The sequence below is a fragment of the Pseudophryne corroboree genome, chromosome 6, assembly GCF_028390025.1.
Source record: "Pseudophryne corroboree isolate aPseCor3 chromosome 6, aPseCor3.hap2, whole genome shotgun sequence".
Lineage (NCBI taxonomy): Eukaryota > Metazoa > Chordata > Amphibia > Anura > Myobatrachidae > Pseudophryne > Pseudophryne corroboree.
The window spans coordinates 124,736,244-124,742,243 of NC_086449.1; positions in this window are offsets into that span (position 1 = coordinate 124,736,244).

The following is a 6,000-nucleotide window of genomic DNA, read 5'->3' on the forward strand; positions in this document are numbered from 1 at the left end:
TGACGGCTTTTATTAAGAAAAAAATGTTTAGAGGGCGGAATCACTCACAGCAAATTGAGAAATGATTTCTTATGCTTTAGAACTCATTAAATCTAAAATAATATAACAAAGTGCTGACAAGAAATTGGGAGGATGTCAGGTACTGTATATATTATATAGCTCTGAAACAGGGATACTTCCATTTACCAAGTAACTATCCCTAAAACACCGCTTTGGATAAATATATAATTTAAAAAAATTTAGACTGTAATTTTGTGGACTCATGACATGTCCAAAATGCATCAATCAGAGAGATATTGTCCATGAGTTCTAACATATTGATGTCCTATAATTGTATACAGTACATCACAGGATATAGGCCCTCATTCCGAGTTGTTCGCTCTGTAATTTTCTTCGCATCGCAGCGATTTTCCGCTAATTGCACATGCGCAATGTTCGCACTGCGCCAAGTAAATTTGCTAAGAAGTTTGGTATTTTACTCACGGCATTACGAGGTTTTTTCTTCGTTCTGGTGATCGGAGTGTGATTGACAAGAAGTGGGTGTTTCTGGGCGGAAACTGGCCGTTTTATGGGAGTGTGTGAAAAAACGCTGCCGTTTCTGGGAAAAACGCGGGAGTGGCTGGAGAAACGGGGGAGTGTCTGGGCGAACGCTGGGTGTGTTTGTGACGTCAAACCAGGAACGACAAGCACTGAACTGATCGCACTGGAAGAGTAAGTCTCGAGCTACTCAGAAACTGCACAGATAAAGATTTGCGCAATATTGCGAATCTTTCATTCGCAATTTTGCTAAGCTAAGATTCACTCCCAGTAGGCGGCGGCTTAGCGTGTGCAATGCTGCTAAAAGCAGCTTGCGAGCGAACAACTCGGAATGAGGGCCATAGTCAGGGCGGCTGAATATATCAAACTAGGTGCTTCATCGCGCCCTACGGGCGCTCTTCACACCGTCGCAAGGGGCTACGCCCCCTTAACCCTTGCATGCCTTTCTGGGGTTCAATATTTGTGTTATATGGAGTATCAACTGCATTCCTTTGTTAGTGGTTAAATATTGCACAATGAAAGGGTGTGCGATGGTGAAGGAGGCGCAGCCACTTGCGACGGCGTGAACAGCACATGCAGACCACAATGTACAGAATGTAGCGGGTGCGGGGGGTACTGCGGATGGTGTCTGTAGATGCTGCGGATGGAGGGGGGGCGGAAGTGGGGGTGGGGCCCGGATTGGGAAGGGTTGGGAGGTGCTGCGGGTGGGGGAGGGGCAGAGGAGTGGGGGATGCAGATGGGGGAGGGGTCCGGAGGCACTGCAGGTGGGGGAGGGGCAGGGGTGCCATGGGTGGGGGAGGGGCAGGTGTGGGGATGTTGCAGATGGGTGAAGGGTTCCGGAGGTGCTGTGGGATGGGAAGGGGCGGGAGTGCCACTGGTGGGGTAGGGGTCCGTAGGCGCCATGGGTAGGGGAGGGGCAGGTACGGGTGTTGCGGCAGATGGGGAAGGAGGTCCGGAGGTGCTGCAGGTGGTGGTGGGGCAGGTGCGGGGGTGCCATTGGTGGGGGATGGGTGGGTGAGGGGGGGACTGCGGATGGAGGAGGGTGTCTGCAGATGCTGCGGGTGGAGGGGGCAGGTGTGGGGGAGACATATAAGGGGGGTGAATGGTGGAGGGGGCCTGGAGATTGCTGGGGGTGGTGAAGGGGCGGAGGAGTGGGAGCCGTGGGTGGTGTAGGGGGTCTGGAGGCACAGCATGTGGGGGAGGGGTGGAGTGCCGCATGTGGTGGAAGGGAAGGTGCGGAGGTGTGGTGCATTGGGGAGAGGTCTGGAGGTGCTGCTGGTACTGTACCTGCCAAAAAGGTAGTTGGAGGGTATGCAGTAACAGGGCCAGGACAGGGGTGACAGGGTCAGAACAGGGTTGACTGGGCCAGGACAGGGGTGACAGGGTCAGAACAGGGGTGACAGGGTCAGAACAGGGGTGACGGGGCCAGGACAGGGGTGACGGGGCCAGGACAGAAATGACAGGGACAGGATAGGGGTGACAGGGTCAGTGTAGGGGCGGCAGGACCAGGACAGGGGTGTCAGGGCCAGTATAGGGTTGACAGGGCAAGCACAGGGGTGACAGGGCCAGGATAGGGGTAGCAGGGCCAGCATAAGGGTGACAGGGCCAGGATAAGGGTGAAAGGGCCAGGATAAGGGTGAAAGGGCCAGGATAAGGGTGGCAGGTCAAGGCCAGGGGTTACAGGGACATGACAGAACACAGGGCACGGGAGAGATTGGTATATGGGACAGAACAGTGGTGACAGACAGATGTGTCTTACCGGAGTCACTGCTGCTGGCTGCTGCTGTTCCACTCCAACCTGTTGGCATCTGCTGCTGGTGGAGACTTGGCATGGCTGACTCTCTTAGGCTGTATTCCTGCTTCCTCTGCCCGTCCGCATCACTCCCCCCCTCCTCAGTCACACACCGCAGACCTCGCGCAGCTGCCGGGCACTGTGGTAAGGTGAGACTGGGAGTGACTGGTTAGCCCCCAGGAGATGCTGCGGCTGGAGGGAGGAGGGGGTCATAGCATGCACGTGGCGCGGATCTCACGGCTGCTGGGCACTATGGTAAGGGGAGACTGGGAGTGACTGGTTAGCTCCCAGGAGACGCTGATGCTGGAGGGAGGAGGGGGTCAGAGCCTGCAAGCAGCGCGGACTTCTGCAGCGCTACCCGCCGGCTAAAGTGTGTGAAGGAGCTGGGCGCAACTCACTGCGGGTGGCAGCGCTGCAGCTAGCGGTGGGGTCGCAGGGGCTGGAGATAACAGAGGCAGTACGGAAAGTGCACAGCGGCTGGTGACCCACAAAACTACAGCTAAGAAGCGTGGAGTGTGCCAGAATGTGACGCTCCTCCCTGCCAGAGAGACCCTGCTGAGTATGCTGATGTGGGGGTCAAGTATGGCATACCCCCTCACACACCCCCATACCTCCCAAATGTCCCAATTTTCGCGGGACAGTCCCATTTTTTGGGGTCTGTCCCGCTGTCCCACCCGCGGGTCGCAGTGTCCTGCGGTGGGGGGGGGGGGAGCAGTTGGAAAGCTCCTGTACTCGCTGTTCTGCTTAGCAGAGCAGCGGTGAATAGTGGAGACAGAGGGAGAGGGGGCATCAGGGGGTACGGATTAAGGGGGGGTTCCAGCAGCAGAGCCGGATTAAGGGGGGGGGGGCAGGCGGTACATACCGTTGGCCCCACAGTTTTAGGGGGCCCCCTGGCTGGAGTAGCTCTGTCCCAGCTCAGAAGCTCCCCCGTCCTGCCAGCAACAGCGGCAGCATTGTGCTACAGTCAGCACACGCTGCTGCGTATTGGCAGGTCTGTGGTGTTGCAGGGAGGCAGCAGTCTCCCTGCTTTCTTCTGCCTGTGCGGGTGTGTAGGGGGAAGTGACCACCTCCTCTGGATTTACCTCTAGCTGAGGGGCCAAAATACCATAAAAAAAAACAAAAAACAAAAAAACCCGGAATTTGCATAATGGGGCGTGGCCTCGCGGCCCGCGATTAGGTCACGCCCCCAACTCACAGCAGGCACAGCAATGAGATAGGGCTCCCCTGTCTCAAGTACCCTGTGCCCCCCGGACTCATAATCAGCCCCTGGGGGCATGCCAGCAGCTCACAGAGCGCTGGGCATGCCCCCTCACTGACGAAAACGGGGGCCCTCCCGCGAAGCCACGCCCCCTTTTCGCTGTGTGTGTGTGTGTGTGTGTGTGTGTGTGTGTGTGTGAGTGTGTGTGTGTGAAAGCTGGGAGGTATGCACCCTGCCTGTGCCATGTCCATACTATCTGCTTCTGCAGCTGCTCCTAGTGTCCTATAGATTTGGCCAGATCTGTGACTCATTTGACTAACTCCGCCCACTGTTGTGACTCCGCCCAGCGTTAGCAAATGAATCACAAGATCACAGAATAGGGCTATTATATAGGAGATAGGTAATTTAGTAAATTATATCACAAAGTATAAGTGCCCTTATTATTGCAAAATTACTAACTGAAAATCAGCTCGTACTACATCACCGAAAACAGGGAGTGACGGAGGCGTGGCAGAGGCTTGGCTTCGCTATCTAACGAAATGGGCGTGAAAGTGGGCGGCTAGTGTGGGAGTATGCAACCGGCAATAGGCGTGTTTTGAGCAGAAATGCGTATCCGATGGTAAAAAGTACACAACAAATGTTCGCTATCTTAACGCAGCCGAGGAGTAAGTCTGCAGCTACTCAGCACTTGTGAAGTATTGTTACAAGTGTGTCTGCCCTATTTAGCAATTAATTAGCAAATGAATTCACCTGTTCAACAATTACTTGCCAAACACTGCAGTTACAAATGACTCCAAACAGCAATTGTATGCCCACATAACAAATGTACATTTACCAGGTCTAAATCTGACAGACTCACAAATAATGCACTGTCTTTAAATTATTTGGTAAAATACTTTGATGTTAACTGCATGTTTAAATCATTTGCTGAATACTTTGCAATTTAATCAAGTGTGAATAAACCAACTTATAAACTACATCAGCTGAATGTTCTCGACATAGACATATTCCTTTGTACATACCAAATAACATGAGCGACATAATGCAGCCTACACTTAATGGGGGTGATGTATGAAACGGACGTTATGTGTCCAGGGGCGTATCACCACATTATCATGATGATACGCCCGCAGCTGCCGCCACAATGTATGATTAAGGCCCCCGCCGATGTGGGAGGGCGTTATCCTACCTGTCCCGCGGTAGCGCACCTCCCACATCGGCTCGGCCGGGTTCAGCGCCGCAGTCTGTGCGCATGCGCACTTCTCTCCTGCTTCCTGTCTGCGCCGCAGGAGCCCCCCGGCGCATGCACGGTGTTTGTGGACCAGCAGATTACTGGCCACGAACAGTAAAGTTTGTTGAAAAAAAGAAAAAAAAACTCAGCAAGTGCACATTTCGCACTCATCGCCTGCCTGGGGGAGGCGTTACGCCCAGCGTCCACAAGAGACGAAAAGTGACAGCAGAGGCAATTATACATTGCCTCTGCTCTTCGTCTCCCGTCCAGTACTGCGGAGAAGTGGTAAGTGGCGGGGGTGCACGGCGGCCAGGGCATACGGCGCTAACACGCCGATCATACATATGGATGCAGCGCTAAATGCTGCCTTAAGGTGCGCTGTGGTCAGCGGGAACCACAGCGCACTTTCACACATCTGGCCCCATGTTACTTAATAACACTTTTTTTTTTTTTGTTGGAATATGTGTCCATATCTAATACTATGCCATGTTGCCCCTAGTAACCCAAGTTCAATTCCAAGGTTTTTTTTGTTTTATATGCCCAGTTAAGTGTTGTGCAAGGCATACAATTTTTACATTATAATATTCAATGTTTGTTAGAATATTCTGATTGTTCCCTTGTTCCACAAATGTAAATATGCCATGTTAAAGTTTACAGGGCACAGTTTTCAAGAATGCATAACCTTTAATAAAACACACAAACAAGTGTTTTCATTTTTTTTTAACTTCAATAAATAAAGTAAAGCAGCAACACAACATGGCTACAAATGAGCATCACATACAAAGATGGACATAGCAACAAGCAGCTGCCAGTGGCAAATTTGACCTAGCAGAACCCAGTACTATGGTAACCCCATCTACTGGCAAAATATGAAGTATAATATTTACTAAGTATATGTTGTGAACTCCCAGCCAGAAGATACTTTTAGGGGAACTGAGGTCGATTCTGGACCCAATACACCAGCCCTAACATACACAGCACGCTAGGAAGAGGAAGATGGCTCAAGTGTACAGGAAAATAACTCACAGGCTACAAATCCAAAAATAACACAACCCCCTTTCACCTTGAGGGATTTGTACATTCTGGCCACACAAGCCACAAAAAAAAAAAAAACATAGAGGCAACATGTCAAACATGGGTGCTGGGCATCTGGAGAGACATCACTTTCTCTTCTTTTTCCCCGCCTGATGTTGTTCTTCACGGCTCGGTCTGCGAAGTGACCTTCGAGGGCCCTGCCCAGTG